Source organism: Sciurus vulgaris (genome assembly GCF_902686455.1).
Source record: "Sciurus vulgaris genome assembly, contig: HiC_scaffold_261_arrow_ctg1, whole genome shotgun sequence".
NCBI classification, from domain to species: domain Eukaryota; kingdom Metazoa; phylum Chordata; class Mammalia; order Rodentia; family Sciuridae; genus Sciurus; species Sciurus vulgaris.
The window spans coordinates 6,592,541-6,615,223 of NW_027632793.1; the positions used below are offsets into that span (position 1 = coordinate 6,592,541).

At 39.6% G+C, this 22,683-nt stretch overlaps 1 long non-coding RNA gene across 1 annotated transcript in view; it reads left to right on the plus strand.

Annotated features, from left to right (window-relative positions):
* Positions 1–22,192, plus strand: part of LOC306652527 — an 845,485-nt gene extending 823,293 nt beyond the window's left edge. The window contains exon 2 of the long non-coding RNA XR_013761435.1: positions 22,055–22,192. This is a non-coding gene — a long non-coding RNA (uncharacterized lncRNA). The remainder of the gene's footprint in view (positions 1–22,054) is intronic.
* Positions 22,193–22,683: the final 491 nt, after the last annotated feature.

Below are 22,683 nucleotides of genomic sequence, written 5' to 3' on the forward strand. Positions count from 1 at the left end.
CCCAGATATTTTAGCTCTACAGCAAAAGATTAAAGATATTAGTCAGGCTCACTTATCGGTTGCTCTGGATGTTAATTTAGCCCTCGACATATTTGGTAATATAAAGAAAACAATTACAAACAGTACTTTCTTTAATACTATCTTACAATTTGGTCTAATTGGATTCTGTTTTCTTATACTGATTTTTTGTCTTCCAGTTATCCTCCGAATAATTGTTAAAATCCTTAAAGGTCTTCGGATCCAGCAAGGCCTCTTTGATCTTCAAACTAAAAAAGGGGGAATTACGGGGGCACTTGGCAAATAAGACCCTTACCAGAGCATGACAAGGTTCCTCTGGAAGATGCTTGCAAGGTCTCATCTGAAAACTGGGTCCTGCCGGGAAGCCATCTGCATATTCCGGGGTTTTCTGTGCCTGCTGTTTTTACTGATATATTATTCATTGCAGAGTCTCTCTCATGGAATAAATGCATTGGGGGATAAAGGGAACACAACTTTATTAAATGATTCATTCAGGTTCCAGACAAATGATATCTATGAGACTTGTACAAAACAAAACTCTATGTGTCTTAGGGTGAAAAACATTCTTGAGCAACCGTGTCCTGTGTCTTTTTCTTGGGAACAGTGTTTTGACTCCCTTAGGATAATTTCTATTACAGATTTTTCCCAGGCTTCTAAGGCAAAAATAAAAACTCCTTTAGCTCGTTAGTTACGTCTAGTCCTGTAGAACATCAGCTGCCTCCCACAGTAGGAACTAAATAAGGATAAACTTTTCAGATCAAAGGCAGGCCCCAGTTTTCCCAGAAAGAAAACCTACTAAAAACATACACTTTGATCTCCCCTTATATCTAAGAAGACACTGGCCTAGAGAACCACAAAAACCAACATCAGACTACAAAGACTGAGTATCAGCTGGTCTATAACTTAAGTGGCAGTGTCAAATATAGGTCAAGGAAAAGTTAGACTTTGAATAATATTTCCACGTCTAAGCTATGTTCTGAAGGTGTCGGGTCAAAATAAATTCATTATATTTGTTTAATGTTACTTAGGAAATATGTTAGTTAATAAAGATAAGATATTACCAGATGACTAAATGCCCAAATCCTTCTTCTGTTATCTATGCCCTTGAAACTTCCTCCTTTTTTCTTAGTAGGTTTGTAAAGGGTATAAAAATTGCTGGTAAATTCAATAAACTTGTCAGCAACCTAACACTGACCTGAGTCTGTGTGGTTGCTGTCCATCGCCGACGCTGCGCCGTCTAATCACTTGGGGCTTTTGTATTTCAGGCCATCAAGGACCCCTGGACTCTGCTGCTTGGGCTGGTCCCCGGCAATAGAATTTAGGCTTACATTGAACAAAGTAAAGAATATACCCAGAAAGCATGAATCCACTTCAACTGTATTTACAATTTTATTTCATGTTTGTTTTCTCTCAGCATTATCCAGCAAATTAATTTTATAGATAATGACAATTTTTATTCCTATCTCTTATTATATTGTATAATTTTAAACAGTTCTTCTAATTTGTGTTGAGGTTCATCTTTCAACACTTGCACCAATTTTGCCCAATTATGAATATGTAGTGACTACCCTAGTATTTAAAATAAAAATTGTAAATATAGTGACAAAATTAGTGGTAGAATCTTCATAGAGTAATGTGCATAAGAAGTGTGATTCTATTTCAGGATACTGACAACTGGAATTTTATGTTTTCTAATGGATTATTACTATGTGAGAATTACAAACAATTTAAAAGTCACTGAGTCACCTTCCAATTTCTACTAAGACTTCTGGCTTTACATGTGGAGTAACTTTAAGAAACCACACACCAATGTATTGATCAAAAAGTTTGAAAACCGAACATAGACAACCATTGAAATTCTTTCTAGGGACTAAAAGCATAGCTCAGTGGTTGAGCACTTGCCTAGAGTGCTTGAGGCCATTGGTTCAATTCTCAGAACAGTAAACATAAATAAATACACAGATATGACACAATAGTTATTCTCTGAAAATGGTCATAAGGGTTTAAAATCAATTAGAAAAATTCATCATACAGTAAAACTTTAAAATTTATTTGTATTTAATTCAGGCCTGCTTCATCCATTTATTAGTCAACTCAGTTAAATGGGAACATTACTTCAAGGACCCATGGCTCCATCTCCTGTCAGTTGCCCATTGGAAAGATACTTTACTGGTTTGTCAAAATATTTTCCCATAACCCTAGGTTCCCATTACTAGTCCTATATTCTGTGTCCATATATTTAAGGGGTAGGACCCCAACTCCCTTGCAATTTGGAATCTTTCACACATTGTGATGGTGCTTATGAGAACAATTAGACCTCATCATTGTTTTATATATAATGGCAGAACACGAAAATCTATAAAAAGTGAAAGAAACTGATTCCCATTTGAGTGCATACTGTTAGGGATAAGCAAAGTACAATTTTCTTTAAATAATAGCCTTTTTCATAAATTGATATGTGATGGTTTCACAAATCTGAGAATATATGAGTTGAACTGTACAACTATAGTTGATGAATTTTAGAATACTTGAATTTTATCTCAATGAAGCTCATTAAGATGTTTATATTCAGTTAAGTTCTGTGTGTCATATTTTAGTTCTGTGTTCAAAACTCTTATCTATGGGAGCTGGGGCCTTAGCTCAGTGGTAGATTCCTACATATCATGTGTAAGGCACTAGGTTCAGTTCTCAGCACTGCATATAAATAAATGAATAAAGTGAAGGCCTGCTGTCCAACTACAACTACAAAAAATAAACAAAAACACTCATCTACATAAAATTTGACTTTCCTAATGCATGATGTAATCTAAATATTCATATATATGGATATAAATGTTGGGATATGTGTGAAACAAATTAACTGGATGAATAATGGTGTTAACTCACAGTATGGACTTCAGAAGTTCATGGAGAAAAGTAAAAATAATCTTATCTGCATATTTTTGTAGACCTTTAAATTAATACTAAAATAATCAGATATCACAATGCTCAAATACATATTTTATTGAATAGAAGAATAACCTTGAGATTTAATCTTGTAAGATTGTAAATATGACTTCTTCTCATCATTGCCTTTACCTTTACCACATGGACTATAGTATATCATGTGTTCCACACAAGGTAACATTTGGGACCCCTGTCACTGAATAGGTGCTCAAAACTGTGATCAATCCATGCACAGAAAATGTAAGACAGACAGAAAATGAGTTGTTTAAGGTGATCCAAAAATAAAATGGTATGATATCCTCACTGCCTTTTTTCAGGTGTACCCTCCTGATGATATCAACATCTCCAATCTCAGTATGTATGAATACTGCTTTCTTTTGGTAGAGCTATATCTGCTTTCATCACAGTGGTAATCAGTACAGTAACAACAATTTGTGGAAAAGAATACTTCCTTTCAGTAGAGTGATATATGCTTTTATCACAGTGGTAATCAGTGCAGTAACAATTTATGGAAAATATATGAGGCTTGACTATAACAGTGTATCAATCCAGTTCCCTTTTTCTCACAAGGGCAGTTTTTATTTCCAGGAATTTGACTTGGAGACTTGTAAATGAATAACAATTTTTTCTGTGTTCTTGGATGGAGGTACTTATGTCAGATCAATCCTGAGATTCCTTGATTGGAAAAATACTGTCACCGAGTGGCAACTGCAGGATACAGGATATTAAAATGGGCAGAACATACCTCAGGTAGAAAGAAAGCCAGGTATAGAGAATGGGCTAAGTGTCAGTGCAACTGTTTTCTCACTACTCAAGCCCATATCAACTCTAATCACAAAAGAATGTCTAATTCTAAATTTTAGCAGATCAGTGATAGAAAGAAAGATTTCAGTGAATTCACTGCACTGAGTTCATTGTTTAGATATGAGAAACCAGGAAGAAAATTGTTCAATTCAAATACAACTCTCAAAATATGAATTCTTAAAAGGATGGATGCACAGATGGACTGGTGGATAGAAGAAAAGAATATTCCATCTGAATATGAGTTTCTTCATAAAGGGCTACCAGACAGTAGAGCTTTTAAATTTACACCATGTTATGAAAGTGAGCAATGAAATCAGAGTTCTCTACCACTGAGCAATAGTCCCAGACATTTTATTTTTATGATACAGTCTCAAAAAGTTGTCAAAGTTGACCTAAAATTTGAGATTATCTTGTCTCAGCATCCAAGTCACTGGGATTACAGACATATACCACTGTGTCTACCTGCAAAATAATTTTGAACTGCACACACTCTATGTCTCTGATTCTTTATTCCAAAGCATACAAAAAATCATTTTCCCAATGTTTGCATATGTTATATTGATGGATCATAAATTAATTTAATAGATGGAAGCAAGAATATTTTAATGGATTATGAGTAAGTTGTAATACACATCTTCTTTATACATTTAAAGTAAAATTGTCATTGTGAAATTTCCATGCTTTAGTAAACATCTTTTGTAAGAAAACTGTGATATGACCTTAATAGAATAATCATAACTAACAAGTAAATCTTTTAGGAAATATCATGAAATGTCCTACTCACATTCAAACATCTCCATTCATAACATGTTTTCTTTATTTTGTAAGTACAGGAATTGAAAATAAATTAAAATTATGTGTGGTCATCAGATGGGTAGAGACAAGTTGTATAACATCTTGGTCTATGGGTAGTTTTTATGACAGTTCAGTAAATGTATAAAATGATTCTCTATTGGTACCTAAACCTCCCTTACACATACTTTTATGAAACATATTTACATCTTCTGCAATATCACAAGAAATAAGCCTTGAAAACAGCTTTTAGAGGTTTATTCTTCTTATATTCTGCTATATCCAGTCTGACAACTTCCACCTTGAGCTTCTGAATTCTGTTGTTGTTCTGCCACTTTTTTTCAGGTAGTGTGCTTTTAGTCTTTGTAATGAAGGATTGGTAACAATGTGAAAGGAAAGACCTACAAGACCAATGGAATTCAGTTGAGTAGGACAGATATCTCACTACTTGATAAAGTTAAATATGGGTAGATGTCAGACACATTAAACCTGACTTGAAGGTGTCAGACATAGAATTATGTTGTATTATGGAGGTCAATATTCACTTTAGGATTCAATTATCTTGAAATATGGAAGATGCAACATGGGTCATGCTTTTGACAGCTGATATTTCAGTATGTTGTGTAATTCCAAGAGCTGGGTCCCTGCTTCTATGTATGCAAAAGCTGGTTCCATCAGCTCAAGGAATGGCTTGGTTAAACTGAAGATGGTCAAAGGTCAAGGCTGGGTCTGCAGATCATAACATGCATGAAAGTTGTATAGTTAGCTCTCATGTAAATGTTGCCCTGAAAGGATTTTTTACTAGCCTATGAGATTTTCAGTTTACCACACATCATATCAGCCTATACACCAAGTTTTATTATATGGCTGATATCTTTGTGGGATCTCTTCATTTTTCTTAAGCAAGCAGGCTTTGTGATCATATCCTCTGTTTTATAACCCAGGGTTCACTTATTTTCACTTACAGAACTTTGTACTTACTTTACAATGTCAGTGATTTCCATGGAGGGAATAAGTGTTAGAGCATGAAGGAGGACATTATATGGTTAAATATCCCAGCTGAAAGAATACCACTCAGGCCTGAAACTTCTCTTGGACACCACAGAGAATAAGCAAACCAATTCCAGAATGGCTACAATCCTAGATTTGCAAGGATCAAATCATTTTCAATTCTCCCTTTTAAAGTGTAAACTATTTGAGGGAGAGAATGATGAAAAAATGTGTGATCCAACTATCACAGAAAGAGAGGTTCATAGGGCTCAGAGTGGTAGGCAATGGTCCCCAAATTATTTACATAGTGAAGGGAACATGAAGTTGTTACCTGGTTTGAAGGACCACTCTGTCATACCTGACAGTTTTGTATACAGTGGTGCTATTCACTCTGTTAATTCAAACCTCCTAAATTATTTTCAGTGACTATGCTCCCTTAAACTGGCTATAACTGAATGTGGCATCTAGAGATGGACAAATGCTCGATCAATCCTTACAGATTTTCATGGAAGTTCAGGATGTGTTTACATGATACTTGTTTTTTTTTTTTTTTAACATGTAAACAGGGACTTGAAAAATTTGCTTAGTTTCACATGATTTGTATATATCAGATATCCTGATTTATTGTCTGGTGTTACATATTTTGACTCCTTTAAATCAAATGAACTATTAGTTTATTTTTGAGATTTTTTTGTGACCAATGAATTCAATTTAGAATGAATACACATTTTAAACTAATTTATCTTAAATATCATTAATCTTTTTTACCTCAATATTTTGCATGGATTATGTACCTCATAGGAAAAATGACAGAAAGAGCCACATTATTGTAAGCAATTTTCAAGGAAATAGTAGAATACTGTTACAGATTACTTAAGTGTTAATTTAATTGCATCACCCATAACACTGGAGTGTGAAGGAAGTAAGCCCCACTCACTTAGGCTGGGGTGGCCACTCTTGATTTGGCCAACTTCCAATATTTAGACATTTATTCCTCTCAGGTGTTTAGGATGCAAATGTGACTCTGAATCTGCAGGTTTCACAACCTCATTTTCAAACAAATTAGATGTTAAATATTCACTAATGATCCTATGTGTCCTAAATAAATTCATACCTTTTTTTCCATACTGCCTAATATTTTTTCCAGAGCATTTATGTTGTACTGGATATTACAGGCAATCTAGAGATAGTTTAAAGTACACAGAACAGCATGCATACTTTATATGCAAATACCATGCATTTCCTATAAAGAACTCTTGCATTCTTGGGTTTTGATATCTATGGGGATCATGTAATCCATCCAAATCAGAAGTTTAAAGCCAGCTTTCTGGTGAGGATGGCCATCTGCACAATGTAGGAGATCACTGGTCCCAAGAATATACTCTGGAATTGTATTCTATCCAGAAAAGCACTGGATAATGAAAGAAATTGTGGAAAGAGCAGGATTTGAACCCACATAGATTGCCTGGGAGTGGCAGAGTAGGAAGAAGATTTGGTTTTACAAACTGGAGTGGGTGAAGCTCCTGTGGCTAGAATGAGATCTTGACATGCTAGAGCAACATATATTGGGAATGAAAAAGAAAGCAAACACTCTTTGAGTTTCCTCACTACCTTATCTATATAAAATTCCACCTGCCATTGAGGGTCTTAGACCCATTCCGTTATTCCAACAACCAGGCACAGCCTGGGGGCCTTCAACACTTCTCTACCATCTGCTTTGTGTTTCCAGGGCATTTCCACTGAACTGAAGGTTTCTTACTTTGCAAAAGGGACCACTGGCCTTGGGTGAGGTGGGAGCCATGCCCTCAGGCTATAAGACCATGTGAATGGGGGGGGTGACTGCCACTTCCTAAGCCCATTTACCCCAAAATTTAAGCTCATTTTGGTTCAATCTGATAGCCTAGAAATGAGTTGGGTAGTGCACTCTGATTGATGGAGGAAATCACCCCCCAGGGTAGATTGTGATGCTCTGTGGGTGCAGGTAATTGAAGGTGTCTAGAGTCATAGGACAATCCAGTGCAGATGGGTACAGCAAGTGCCTTCTGCACAGATTGTCCTCATACATTCTCCTTGGAAGCTCAACCAGATTCAAAATTTTTAATTTTTGCTAATCATGAGAGTGGATTTTCAGGGATGAGGACCACAGTCACTACAGAAGTACAAGCTGCAGAGCAAGCAGGGACTGCAGATTGCCTCTGGACCCTCTGCCCCTCTCCCTTCCTTTTTTGTCTTCAGGATTGCTTCTATCAGTCTAGAGACACAATTCTGGCAGTGCCCTTAGGTTCAAATGTTTTATAGATACAGGGAAAGGAATAGAGGTAGTGCATGCACTGGTAGCTATCCTGAAGATGTTGCTGGTGAGTTGTAATTAATGACTGCATTAAGGGAAAAGTAACCCCTTAAGTCAAATAAATGTACTTATTAGCTCTGTCCCAGGTACAGGATTATGTGGTGGACATAAAGAAAAGGAGTACCAGTGAACCCTGCTGTGCTTTGCATGTCACCTTGCCTTCCTCAGTCACAATGAAGACTGAAGTAAAAAAATGTAGTAATAAATGGTGATAAGAACACCAGGATCTGGAAGTAAGTTTATTAGTGTTGCCAAGGATGAGAAAGGTAATTCCCAAAGCCTGAGCACCATGCAGATCAGGTCTTTTAGTGTTATATATAAGCAATTTGGGACATATCAAGGTAAGGGATATGGTGCAGTTTTGTTGAAGTGTGTATTTTATATTCCTTATATGGGTATAAGGTAGTCAACAGTCTAGGCAACTCAGTTCAAACACCTCAGGGACTTTTACTGCACTAAGACTAAAGAGGGATTGTTCTTTCCCTTCTATTTGGTTCCTTCCTCTTCTACTGTAATTATCTTGGTACAGAGACCTGCACCCACTGCAAGCCTCTATGTTCAAATGTCCATAAGCAGATATTCTGTGTGTCAGCCTGCAAAAGCACAGCCTGTCAGCTCTTCAACTGCTAAGGCTTCCATTCTGTTCTATCTCAATACAACAGACAAATTTATTCATCACAGTGTAGTTCTGAATTGAAAGACATTCTGTGGCTTCTTCCCATTTCCCTCAGAGTGAAAGAGTGGTGGATTGCTGCCCAGCTGGTGTTGCTCCCTGTGCACAAATCCAGTCCACAAACCTGTTTGACCCTCAAGCCAGGAATCTTTTGCCTATCCTTGTCCCTGCTTATCCAGTTTATCTCCACAGTCCCCCAGCCTCATCTCTTCCTGTACTTCTTTCTTCTCTGCTTCCAGCATCCACATGAGTCCTGTTCATTCTGTATACTCAGGCCACATTGGCTGAAACCTAGCTTTTTCTCTGATTATAACTGACTTCACCACATCACCACTGACACCCAGCTCACAAAAAGTAGGCCATTCTCTATCAATCTCACTTTCATTCCATGCTTGCTAGGAAAGTGGTGCTCCAACAATCCAGTTCTCCAAGAAGAAATGTGGGAATCATCTATGTGCTTCTGTCACCCACTTTCCCATATCTGACACTCACCAGACATACATGCCATAAATATGCATGCCCCATGAACTTCGTTAAGTCTGTGTGTGGCCCATTGCTGAAAACTACCTGGCCCTCATGAGTCCTGCATGCCCTTGCTCTGTACTCCTCACCAATCACATTGTGCTGAGCACTGCTCATCTCCAACAGTCAAATTTAAGTTAGCTTCTGTGGCAGATCTGTGCTTGGACAATTTACCTCTTGATAATTTAATAATTATCACCTGGTGAGAGGGGTTATCTCACTTTCTCCAGAACACGGTATCCACCAAATAAATTATATGTTTTATATTGAGGTAATTGAGATGCACTCTGAGTCAGAAGTGATGAATTAAGACCCATGTCCCCTGTACCCAACATTCCCAGCTGATACTGTCTTCAAAATCTGTGTTGTGGCCTCATGAGGTGCTGACAGCAGCATAGGATGCAGAAGTCCTTCAGTGCTGAGGGCCCATCCTGTCTCACTCTTGTCACCTCTGCCTCTAACTGACCCTGCCATTTCCTTAACCCCTTAAAGCCTTGAAGCTGTTCTTCCCTGGTATGACCTGGTCCTCTCACCTATATTGCTTGAGTAGATTCCAGCAATAAGTGTGTAAGCTTTTGGATATTTAGTGTGAATTTCTAGGGATTCATCCAAGTTGCTCTGTGTCAAGACTTTATTTTCTCTTTGCTAGATGTTGTCCTGGGCCTTGGATGTACCAATCTCTTGGCTTGACCATTTTCACACCATCTTATGTACAAAGCCTTATGGCTAAAAACATTAACTTCCCTTTGAATATATTTTTTGATCAAATTCACATGAAGTCTTTTGCCATTTACTTTAAGAATTTTCTATGTTTGTCACTATTGTGTTTTGAGAATACATTACCCATTAAAGATAATAGTTCTTTCCTAAAAGTGTGATTTGCATGTTTTTTTATTTAATGTGGTTGAAGGAGAGTGGAGTTTGAATCCAGAGTGCCTTTTGTATAAGCCTCATGGTCGCCTTCAGTGGGTACATTGTGCCTCATTTTTGTAGGCATTAGATGCAGTGCCAGCAACTTCACAGCACCGATCTGTCTTCAAAAGTATCCCCAGAACAGAGGGCCATGATGTATAAATTACATGAACTGTGATCTAAGAATATAGTAGCACAAATGGACTGAGACAGTCCATAACAGACAAAGCAAACTTGAAACAGCACAAATCTGAAAGCACCTCACTTCCTGATTTCAAAATATATTCAAAGATATAGGAATTAAAACACTGTGACTCTGAAATAGAAGGCAGCATGCAGCCCAATGCACATGAAAGAGAACAAGTCCAGACATGCAGTCAACTCTTCTTTGTCAAGGGAAACTGTGGCGGGCGAAACCTGGGGCCCAGGGTAATGCCACGTGCATCTAAAGATGGCGACTGGCAGAGAGCAAACAGCGTCCTGATTATGCCTGGAGAAAGGCAGGAAGCATTTACAATTGGCTGTATGATAATCAGTTCAGCTGCCTAGCGTGTGGACAGATATACTTTACATGTATGCTTGAGTGAGTGATCACTTGACCTTTAACAGGATTGGATGGACATATCTGGTTACAATTGCTTATGCATGAGACTGCTTATATATTGAAGGTGTTATCTGAATAAAGCAGAAGCTGCTTCATGAACTTCGGAAGAGTACGTATCTTTTGTTCCGCTGGTCGGGCCGAAAGAGCAAGAAGCAGCACTAGCTGCTTGAAGCAACCCGGGCTAGGAAGCGGCAGTTTTCGGTAAGTGGTGGCCCGGACTGGGATCAGATGAAGATCAGACTGGGAATTGGTGAGGGCTCAGGTAAATAAAAGACAGTTTCGCTAGCGTAATTAACGAGAAGGTTTCCCTATTTGAGGAAACGTTTGCCTTAAGGTTTTAATGGAAGGGTCCCCTAGAGATGGAGCATAATGGAAGATTCTCCTAGAGAGAGAATATATTGCAAGGCTGTCCCAAGAGACAGTGAAGGACGTCCCATAACAAATATGTGTAAGTTGTTATTTGTGTTACCTTTCCTTGTTTGGTTTCTGTTTGTTGTTGTTGTAGCGATGTGTACATTATTTCGTTTCTGTCTGACTTCCAAAAAACCAAAATCTCAAAAACAGTTAAGAGAAGGGGAAAAGATATTAGAAACTGTAGAAAAAGAACAATCAAGTCAAGCTTCTGAAAGAGAAAGTAGATGTTAAGACCTCTGTGCCTCCGCCAGAGCAGTATTAACTCCAGAGATGGGAGTACAGCCAATACCAACTTCGGTTGTCAGCCCATTACATAAAGGAACAATGGGACTAGTTCTGGGGAAGTGTTCTTCTGCTTTAAAAGGATTAAATATTGTCCCTGGAGTTATACACCCTGATTTTACAGGAGAAATAAAAATCCTTGCTTCTTCACCAAGAGGTATAGCAATAATAGCTCAGGGTGATTGCATAGCACAATTGTTGGTCTTACCCAGCTGCCATGATCAATATCCATCAAAAAATATTATTAGGGGAAATAAAGGATTAGGTTCTACTGGCCAAAATATGGTCATGTTAACATGGGGTTTAAAAGATAGGCCTATAACAAAGTTAGTGATAGAAGGCAAAAGTTTTGAGGGCTTATTAGATACTGGGGCTGACAAAAGTATTATCAAAATTACAGAATGACCCAAAGCCTGGCCACTTCAGCAGGCAGATCAGACTTTAAGGGGATTGGGTATGGCTTCCAATCCTAACAAAGTGCAGCCACATTAAAATGGAAGGTGGCTAACCAGGAGTTATGTTCTGATACTGCCTGACGTAATGCAGTTGTGGGCAATCCTCAATGGAATCTAAACATGCTGACAGGCCAAGGACCATATGAATGGCAAGGTAATCAGATTAATTTCCACCCTGGTGTGTATCAACAAATTAACCCTCAACTTTTAATCTATCCTTATATGGATGATATTTTGCTAGCTCATGAGGAAAAACCTGTCTTAGAGCAATGTTATAATTCCTTACTAAAGTCACTGGAAAGATGGGACTTACCCACCTCAAGTTTGGGCCCCCTGTTTGATATTCTTTTTTTTTTTTTTTTTTTTTTGGTGCTGGGGATCAAACCCAGGGACTTGTGCTTGCAAGGCAAGCACTCTCCCAACTGAGCCATCTCCCCAGCCCCTGATATTCTTAAAGGTGATTCTGACCCTCTTTCTAAGCAAGTGCTTACCCCTAAGGCTCAAACAGTTCTCAAGCTTGTTGAAATAGCTATGGAAAAGACTCATCTTGATCGTATTGACCTAACTAAGCCTTTATCATTCATTGTCTTGGCCACAAATAAGTTACCCACAGGAGTGTTTTGGCAATTCTATTGGTTCACATGAATTATGCCCCTAACAAGGTCTTAGCCTTGTTTACTGAATCTGTGGCAGAATTAATCCTTAAGGCATTAAAAGTATCCCTTTCCACCTTTGGATCACATCCCTCAACTATCACTACTCCATATACTACTGATCAGATACAATATCTTATTAATAATTCAAATTCATGGGCTGTAGTCTTTACTAGTACTTCTGCTTTGTTTGACAATCATTTGCCATCTGATCCTCTTCTCCAATTTTGGAGTCAACATCCTATGATTTTTCCTAAAGTTACCCGAAAAGAACCTATTACAGGAGCTACCCTTATATTTACTGATGGATCAAAAAATGGTACGGGTGCTATTACTATAGATAATGTAACAGAAACATTGTTGTTTAATACTCTATCTGCACAACAGATGGAACTATTAGTAGCTATAGAAGTATTCAAAACCCACCATGAGCCTTTTAACCTATTCTCTGATAGCAAATACGTTGTTAATGCTGTTCAAAATTTAGAATTAACTGGTCTGATTTCCCTCACCTCCACTATTACTAAATATTTGCAAAGTTTACAAAAACTTATTTGGGACAGAAAAAAATCCTTTTTTTATTGGGCATGTACGGGCTCATACTGGCCTTCCAGGTCCTTTAAGTTTACACAATGATTTAACAGACATGGCCACCAGAGACCCACTCATCTTTAATACGCTTGAAAATGCAAAAACTTTTCATTCCAAATTTCACATAAATGCTTCCATTCTATGCACACACTACAAAATTACTAAGGCAACAGCTCGGGACATAGTCAAGTCTTGTGCTAAATGTGTTACACTTATTTCTAACCCCTCGTTAGGAGTAAATCCAAAAGGGCTTCAGCCCAATCATATTTGGCAAATGGATGTAACTCATTATTCAGAATTTGGAAAACTACAATTCATTCATGTGTCTATTGATACCTTTTCAGGATTTATTATGGCCTCTGCTCATACTGGAGAAAAAAACAAAGATGTAATAACACACTGTTTACACTCTTTCTCCATCCTAGGAGTTCCCAAACAAATTAAAACAGATAATGGTCCTGGATATATGTCCCAGGCCTTTAACCAATTTTGTTCCACCTTTGGTATTCAACATGTCACAGGAATTCCCAATAGTCCTACTGGACAAAGCATTGTTGAGCATGCCCATTTAATGCTTAAAAACATGCTTTATAAACAAAAAAGGGGAATAGGGGCATCATACAGATCCCCAAAAGACAAATTGTCTGTTGTCTTGTTCATTTTAAAATTTTTAAATCTTGATTCTGAGGGCTGAATGGCTGCTGACCGTCATTCAGAGCCTAATAAAAAGCATCTACCTCAAGTGCTCTGGAAGGACATTCTATCAGGACAATGGAAAGGCCCAGATTCGGTATTAATCTGGACCTGAGGGTCTGTTTGTGTTTTCCCACAGGATGCACAATCGCAGATTTGGGTGCTGGAGAGATTGGTCAAGGCCTCAACAGAGACCCAAAAACAGGAAGAAGATGAGGAGGCTTCTCCCACTGATGGTGCTGGCGAATTCTCACCAAGTTAATGGAGGAGACTCGTGTGAACTATGGGGGATAGTGAAGATGTGGCCCTATCCTGCACCCCTTACCAACTCCTCAATTCTATATCCTCCTATTTTTACAATTGGCCACATTTCTGCAGTCCGCTGTTCTATGGGGAAAAGAATGGTTTGGGTTTTTGTCCAGGGGATGACTCTTGTGTGATGTATCTGTCCTGTGCATATACAAAATTCATATACATCCGTGCAGAGAAACAGCCATTATTCCCCAAGCTCTCGTCGCAAATGATGCTGGCCCATCCCCCCAAGTCTGGTTAAATATGCTGGACCGGTAGTCAAAGATGGGTAAGATTCATGGGGAGCTCATACCAACCTAAGACAGGAAATGAGGGCTAGAGCCTCACTGTCCAATGACGGGTAAGGATGTTGCTCTGCCGTGGACAACCTAAGACAGGCACGGTCCCTTTTATAAACAGAAAGTGGGAGTTGTGGCGGGCAAAACCCGGGGCCCAGGGTTACGCCACGTGCATCTAAAGATGGTGACTGGCAGAGAGCAAACGGCATTCTGATTATGCCTGCAGAAAGGCAGGAAGCGTTTACAATTGGCTGTATTATAATCAGTTCAGCCGTCTAGCAGGTGGACAGATATACTTTACATGTATGCTTGAGTGAGTGATTGCTTGACTTTTAACAGGATTGGATGGACATATCTGGTTACAATTGCTTATGCATGAGACTGCTTATATATTGAAGGTGTTATCTGAATAAAGTGGAAGCTGCTTCATGAACTTCGGAAGAGTACGTGTCTTTAGTCCCGCTGGTTGGGCCAAAAGAGCAAGAAGTGGCATGAGCCACTTGAAGCAACCCAGGCTAGGAAGTGGCGGTTTTCGGTAGGAAACATTAATATACAATAAAGGATAGCCTATTAGTGAAATGGTGCTGAGGATACTGCATATCCATGTAGTTAAGAAAGAAATCAGAACCTTATCTTACACCATACAAAGCATCAACACAAAAGGTACTAAAAATCTAAACATGAAACTGAAATCTATAAAATTGCTAGAAAATATTGGAGCTCCATTTACTAATCTTTCCCCATCCTCCTAAGATGACAAATATGATCTTTACTCTGATTTGATCACCACACAGATACACAGATCAAATTATCATGCTCTACTCCATAAGCAGGTGAAGTTATTTTGTTTCAATCTAAAATAAAAGAAGAAAATAATAAGCTTCTGTGGAAAATATAAAAAGGAAAAACAGAGGAAAACATTCCCCACATTGCTTTAGGAATGTTTTCTTGGCTATGACATGAAAAGGACAGAGGGCAAAGCCATAAATAGATGAAAATTTATTAAACCAAAAGCTCTGCACAGGACAGTGAAGAAAAAACAGAAAAAAGATTCTACTCACTGAATGGGAGAAATTTCTCGAACATTAACTGGGAAAAGTAAAATATCAAAAATACATAAATAATCCCTAGAACTGTATAATAACAAATACCTAATTAAAAATCAGCAAAAGAGCTTGGTAGTTCTTTCTTATAATCCCAGTGCCTCAGGAAGCTACAGCAAGAGGATCACAGTTTCATGGAAATCCTCAGCATCTTAGTGAGACTGTAACCAACCTGTTGAAACTGTTTCTCAAAATAAAAATGGTACCAAATAATCATGGAAATAGAAAAAAAAATGTTGGTTGCCATGATACTGGGTTGGGGGGAAGTGGGGTGCTGCTCCTCAATGGATGTGCAATTTCAATTATATAAGACAAAGTACTTCTAGACATTTCCTGTACAATTCTTTGCTTATAGTTTACAATACTGTAACATGCACTTATAATTGTTTTTCAGTAAAGATAGACTATTAATGTTCTTAGAACTATGGAATGCGGGGAGGGAAAAGGGGATGAATTTAGAAAGAGGAAGAGGAGGTAGAAGGCAGGCAAAGGAGGACTAGCCCATGGTGTTCTTCATAAACAGTCAGGATTCCTGCTCAAAGTGGACCTGTTCTTGCTTGAATATTCTGCTACTGCTATCATAAATTTTTATTGATTTTATCTTAGTTGCTATGCTTCATAAGTGAGTTCCAAGAAGACAATGGACCACATGAATGAACATCACATATACATGTAACCACATGTGATGGGTTATGAAAAGTTATATTCCTATAAGACAGCACCCCAAGGAAAATGGAGAGACTGTGTGGCTTGAAAGGAGGGAGGAGAACATTGGCCAAACCTTAAAATTGTCCCAGTATATTCATTTCTGAAAACAATGAATCCTTGGGAAAAGGGTAGACACTGAATGCTGGGCCCTAAAACTTGACCTTCCTCCTTGCAACTTAGTCCTAAATGACAATGGGCAAGATTTGAGTATTCATTCTTCAGGGTCTGGTTGTAACCTGCCCAACTAGCCCCTGATGGTCAAAACTGCACGTGAAAGGCTTCCATTGATTACATTATCCTCATTATACCCTATAAAACCCAAGTCCTGTAAATAACAGGCATTATTCCCATCTGGAAAATGAGCCCAGACAGTACCCAAGGCCATGAAGGAATAAAGGCTTCTATGAATTCTTTGAGGTTTGCTTACCATCCTTTTGTGCTTACATTTTTGTTTCTTGACCAGGAAACAGATGACAGGCATCAAGTGCCCTTCCCCAAGACTCTGAAAATTTTCCCCTTCTGCTGAAGTTCAGTTAAATGACTGCTGGGATCTGGGAAGTGACTGGTGATATGTCCAGTACCCCAAAGTATCTCTGAGGTCAGGGAACACCCATTCATGGCTCATGCAGTTGTGGTTTTTGCAACCTATGCTACGTGGACAGTGCAAGGACTTATATTGAGTCCTTTATTGGTGCTGGAGGCATCCTCTTTCTGATGTTCTTCCTTAACCCTCAGTACCTTCTCTCCACACCCTCCTCCTGATACCCCACAGATCTCTGGATCAGAGACCCCTTTGTCATTTGGATACTGCATCGATTAGCAGACTAAATTCTCCAGAGATAAAACTCTGACTTTCCTTCTCTGTGTAGAAGAACAGCTAGGCACCCTGCCCTAAAACCCACATCTTTTGTCACATGGAACCTTAGGGGTTCTCCCACCATTATTCTCTGGTGTCTAGCAGATAGGTGCCCTGCTCTGAGACCCATGCCTTTGGATCACAGGAACATGGGGGTCTCTTCACCATTAAAACTGGTGTGATAATTCCATCTGTCTGATCTCTATCAGATAGGCACCCTATGCTGAGACCCCACTGTTGCTCCCTGTCGAGCAACAAGGTCTGATGTATCTCCTCAGGGCCCGCCTGAGGAGAATACGGAGCCGAGCAGGATGATGAGTGTCAGTGGCAATGGAAACCCACCAGAGCCAGGAGGTCTGTCAGTGCACAATGCACAGCAGGAACTCGTTTATTGAGGAAGTTACACAGCTTTTATGTAGGGTGGGGGCTAGGTGGGAACCAATTAGCTTAAAGGTCAGCCAGGCATGGGTTAATCACACAGGGGAGAGTCCCATAAGACTAAATGGCAAGCACGAGCTGATCACATTCACAGAACTGCTGCTAACCAATCCCTGACAGTAGGGGGTGGAGATGAGCAGGCCAATCAGGGAGTTGCTGGGTAAGAACACATTTTTCAGTTTCTGGGGGAGAGTGGCAGTACAAAGATATCTGGGTAAACTGTTGGTGGATCAGGCAGTGCCACGTATGAGGAGGAGGTTGCCACGAGGGTGCAGCTGCCATTAGGGTGCATCCCCTACAATTCCCCCTTTTTGTTTTATTAGCCCCCCCAGAGCCAGTTGGAAGGTGGAGCTTCTGTCTTAAGTTGTCTCCTCTTTAGAGATCTTACCCATCTCTGAATACTCCACAGTGCCTCAACAGCTCAGGGGGGAGGGAAATCTCATCAAGAGCCTGTCTTAGGTTGTCCCAGTGCACCTGGGATCTTACCCATCATCAGCTCAAGGGATCTCCGGGGGTTAACCTTGCATTATCATTATATGCCTCCTCATAACCAGTGGCTAGCCATTGGTATTGTACTTGGATATTTATTAATTGTACTGCCTTCAAACATTTCTGTACAAACTGTATGACCTTATTGAAAATGTAGGGGCCAAAGGTAGGTGCTATAAGGGGAAGAAAAAAGAGATCAAGCAAGGGACATAAGTAAGGGAGCCAGCCATGTAAGCTCGTCCAGAAGAAGCTAGATTGAAGCTCCATACGCCATTTTTTTCAGATTTTCTTGCAGTTGCTTGATCTTGTCATGGACAATTCTGGACCGATCAGCATAACAGCAGCATTCCTCCTGAAGAAACAAGTAAAGCCCTCCTTCCCTGGCAGTTAGTAAATTTAACCCTCTCCCATGTTGTAGGACTACTGCTGCAAGGGAATCTAATTGTGCCTGGAGGTCTAAGATTGCACTAGCTATTTATTGCATATCATCTATTAATTGTTGTGAAGGTTTATTATATAAGGTAAGAGAGGTGCCCAGTCCGGCAATTTTGGATCCTGCTTTAGTAGCTACCTTGTTCTTAACATGTTGTTCATAAAGAGGAATCATGCTTATTTGGATATTGTGCATATCCATCCTGTGGGGCCGGTACTCTCATGTATTGTTGCCTTAACATCATTAGTTGGACTGTGCTTACATGGTCCTTGATAAAAGCTATTAACCTATTTAGAATGTAGGGGCTGAAGGTTAGGAGTAAGAATAAAATAATAAGTGGCCCCAGTAAGGTAGAAATCAAGGTGGTCAACCAAGGGGAGGAGTTAAACCATGATTCAAACCAGCCTTGCTGTGCTTCTCGCTCCTTCTTCCGTTTGGCTAGTCCTTCTCTAACTTTAGTCATAGATTCTTTAATTACTCCTGAATGGTCAACATAAAAGCAACATTCTTCACCTAGGGCCACACACAATCCTCCTTGCTGTAGGAAAATCAAATTTAATCCCCTCCTGTTTTGCATTACTACTTCAGCTAGGGAAGTGAGGGATTCTTGAAGGTGGGAAATGGAGTTTTCTAGCTTCTCAATATCCAGATAAATAGCTGCTCTTAAACCAGAGTAATGTTGGTTCTGAATTATTAAGGAAGCTGTTCCTGTTCTGGCTCCTATGAGTCCCATACCCAGAATCATACTTAGGGTTAGGGCCATAAGAGGTTCCCTCTTGGTCCTAGGAGGGTTCCCTCTTAGTCATAGATAGACGTCCTCATCTGAATGATATAATAGCCTGGGAACTAACCTAACAAGCACACAAAAGCCCTGGGAGTTACTGATCACTTCTGTATGGGCACATGGTGTGAGTACTGTAGAACAGGCCACCAAGTGTCCTGCTGGGGGATCAGATATTGACCTGAGTTGCTCAGTGTTACAGTTTGCTTGCATAAAGATTGATGAGATACAGGGATATAGCCTATACAGAGCCCTTGTCCAGTAACTTGTTCTAAAGTCAGGGAACCTTTTCATTGCCAGCAACATTTGTTAGAGTTGTGGGAAGAGGTATAGTTTCCTAGAGTTGCTATGCCTTCATAATATGGTGGGGCTGTATCATAACACAGCCAACAGGATTTAGTTATATTGGGATTAGAGCTGTTTAGGACTAAGTAGGATTGTTCTAGAAGAGCTAATAGGGGGTCCTCAAGGGGCCCCATTGGGAGAGTGGTAGACTTCAGTAGCAAGGTCTTGGCACTAGGAGATGTGGTTGAGAGATGTGTTAGGCTTGGTTTTGGGGTACCAGTTTGTTGAATGGATTGTTTGCTGGGATTAAGTACCTGGTTAGGGCCCAATGCTGTTTTGCTCAGGGGTTTCTGGACCAACTTAATTGTGAAGATTAGTCCAGGATTATACCCGCTGTGGTAAAGCCTTAGTCCCCAGGTTTTTCCAGCCTCCCAGTTAGCCTTTTTTCCTGCAGGGATGACCTTTATGACTAATGGGTTGCAGTGTCCCCCTGGAGTAGCTAATGGGAAGGCAGAATATTCTGATTGTTTTTTGTCATAACATGGCCCACAGTTTACCTTTTTACCTTGCTGGTGGCAATAACCTTGTCCCACTTCTTGCATGTTTTCACCCCTTTCCACTGAGATTAGTTCTCCAATGATGGGGGGTCCACATGATCCACCCAGTAGATTCACAACCTGATGCTTTACAGTAGGCACTTTCAAGACCTCTGCCTTGGCAATTTGCTTTCTGTCTCTTGAGTGAGCGGGGCAGATGTAGAACCCTAGGCTTCTGGTATTGCTGCAACCCCCAGGAGTTAAACACCCATACCCTGGGAAGGGTTCCTGATCTGAAGGGTCCCATGTATTCCCCACAAGGTCACACAAGTCCACAAGGAGGTCAGGGAACCAAGTTCCTAGAGGGGTTAAATTTGAGGAGGTGACATTGGCTATTTTGCTTATTTCCACATTGATGGCCATCCAGGTTTGGTTCCATGGGAGGTGGGGGTTTCCTTGAACTAGTATAGTACTTACAGTTAGGAAGCAAAGGGTTACTAAAGGTCCCATGGTAAGCTGAGGGATTTAGGATTTAGTATCATTTTGATACTTATGGTACAGCTCCAGGTGCTCCAAGAAAGCTTGGATGATGATGGCACTAATGAACACTAACAGAGAGATGATGAGCAGTCCGGTGATGATGAGGCAAAGAGTCCACCAAGTTTTTTGCATACCTGTCAAAGACAAGAGAATACCATCCCTCAAGAGGCAGAGCTCCCTGTGTCAGTATTATCATTTTGTGAGGGGAGTGCATCATTTGGAGGGGGGTGATATTTAATGTTCTTTGCAGGGACCCAGATGGGCTTGTCCTCATAAATAGAAAATACACATCCGAATCCCCTTCCAACAGTTATGAGAGGGTCAGGACCTCTCCAAGCCCCTGTGAGAGGGTCTTTCCATTGGACTTTGATGTTGTGATATTTTACCATGGTTGCCCAATGCTTTTGGAAATGGGGAGAGATGATCATTTTTGGAAAAATCTAAAATATTTAGAGTGCATAGTGCCATCCTTAATTGATCATGGGGGGATGATACTCCCCCTTTTTGTTTTAATAGCTGGGTCTTTAGGGTTCTGTTTTGTCATTCGACAATTGCTTGACCAGTGGGATTGTAGGGTATGCCCATATTATGCTGGAGACAAATGTGGAGCTTTCTACAAATGTGGAGAATGATTTACTGGTGAAGCAAGGGCCATTGTCAGTTTTGAGTTGTTCAGGTAGGCCGAGGACTGCAAAACATTGTAGTAAATGATTGATAGCATGTTTTGCTTTTCTCTGGCATGGGCTGTGGCCCAGCAGGCATGTGAGAAAGTATTAATGGTTACAAAGACGTATTTGAGCTTTCCAAAAGGAGCATAATGGGTGACATCTGTTTGCCACTGATGGTTAGGTGTTAACCCACGGGGATTGACTCCAGCTTCTTGTAAAGGAGGTACTTGTAGAAAAGGCTAACAAGATTTACAGGTCCAGGTGATTCATTTTAGCTCCTTAATAGGGACCTGGGGATACCTGTGGTGTAAGCCCCGCCAATTAACATGAGTAAGCTCATGAAAGGATGTAGCCTCCTCTCGGAAAGAATAGCTTTACAGAGAAGATGCTAAGGAGTCAGCAATTGTATTGCCCTGAGATAAAATAGCTGGGAGGTGTTGGTGCTCCCAGAGGTGCTGCAGGAATATAGGTTTAGTCCTCAACTTTAAAAGGTTTCTTGCCTGAAGCATTAAAGGGGTGATGGGATTATCATCAAGCTTAATGTATGACCAGGGGAGGTTAGGGAGCAGATTGGCAGCATAGAGGCTATCAGTGAACAGGTTGAAAGGCTCTTGTATTTCACTTAAGGCTAGAACGATGGCATAGAGCTCCTTGAATTGTGCTGAACCTTGGATGTCATGGAATAATGTCTTGGGGGTTTCATCACCCTGCATAGAAGGTGGACAAAAAACTATTGCTGCTCCTCTTTTTCCCCCATCTGAGAACACTGTGAGAAAGGAAGGATTAGCCTCAGGTAAAAACAATCTTGGTGGGAAAAGTAACAAATTTTACATACACCCTATTGATAACAGGTCCTATAATAGAATATTAAATGATAGAAATAAGTCCCCAATAAAATTTACTGTTTATAATTACCATTACAAACAAGTTTAGTTTGGAGAATAGCAGCTTGATAAATTCCCTGCTTTAAAACTTGTATACCTGGAAAATATGAACACATTTAATATACAAAGAGTGACCATTTCACAATTACCTTGACACTTTTATATTACCCAATTTAGTTTTTAAACCTCAATTTTCAAGACTAATTGTCCTAAAGAATGAAACTTAACAGATATAATGTTAAGAGTAAATTAATGTCTGTAAGAAATCCTTGTCAATTTAACATATAAATCAAACTTCGGTTTATATCAGTATAGTACTATTTGACCTTAAGAAAAACCTTAAACAGCTTTAACTGATTGTTTTACATACTTGTAACCAACTTAGTTACATGCAAACTTGTTGACATTTGCCCTTTACTTACAGACTTTCTTAGCACTTACTTAGACCTTCATGTATTTCATCATATAACACTTTCTTATCCAGAAAGATTTTGTTCTTCACTAAATATAGTTCCATTTTTAGAGCCTTTTATTTTCTCTTTCCTATGTGTTGACCCCTTTTTGTTCACATTCTGAAACAACTCTTATGAAATTTCTGAATTTAGATAAATTACTCCATTTTAACAAGATAAAATACTTTGTTGTTTATAGTACTCTAACTGAAACACAGTTG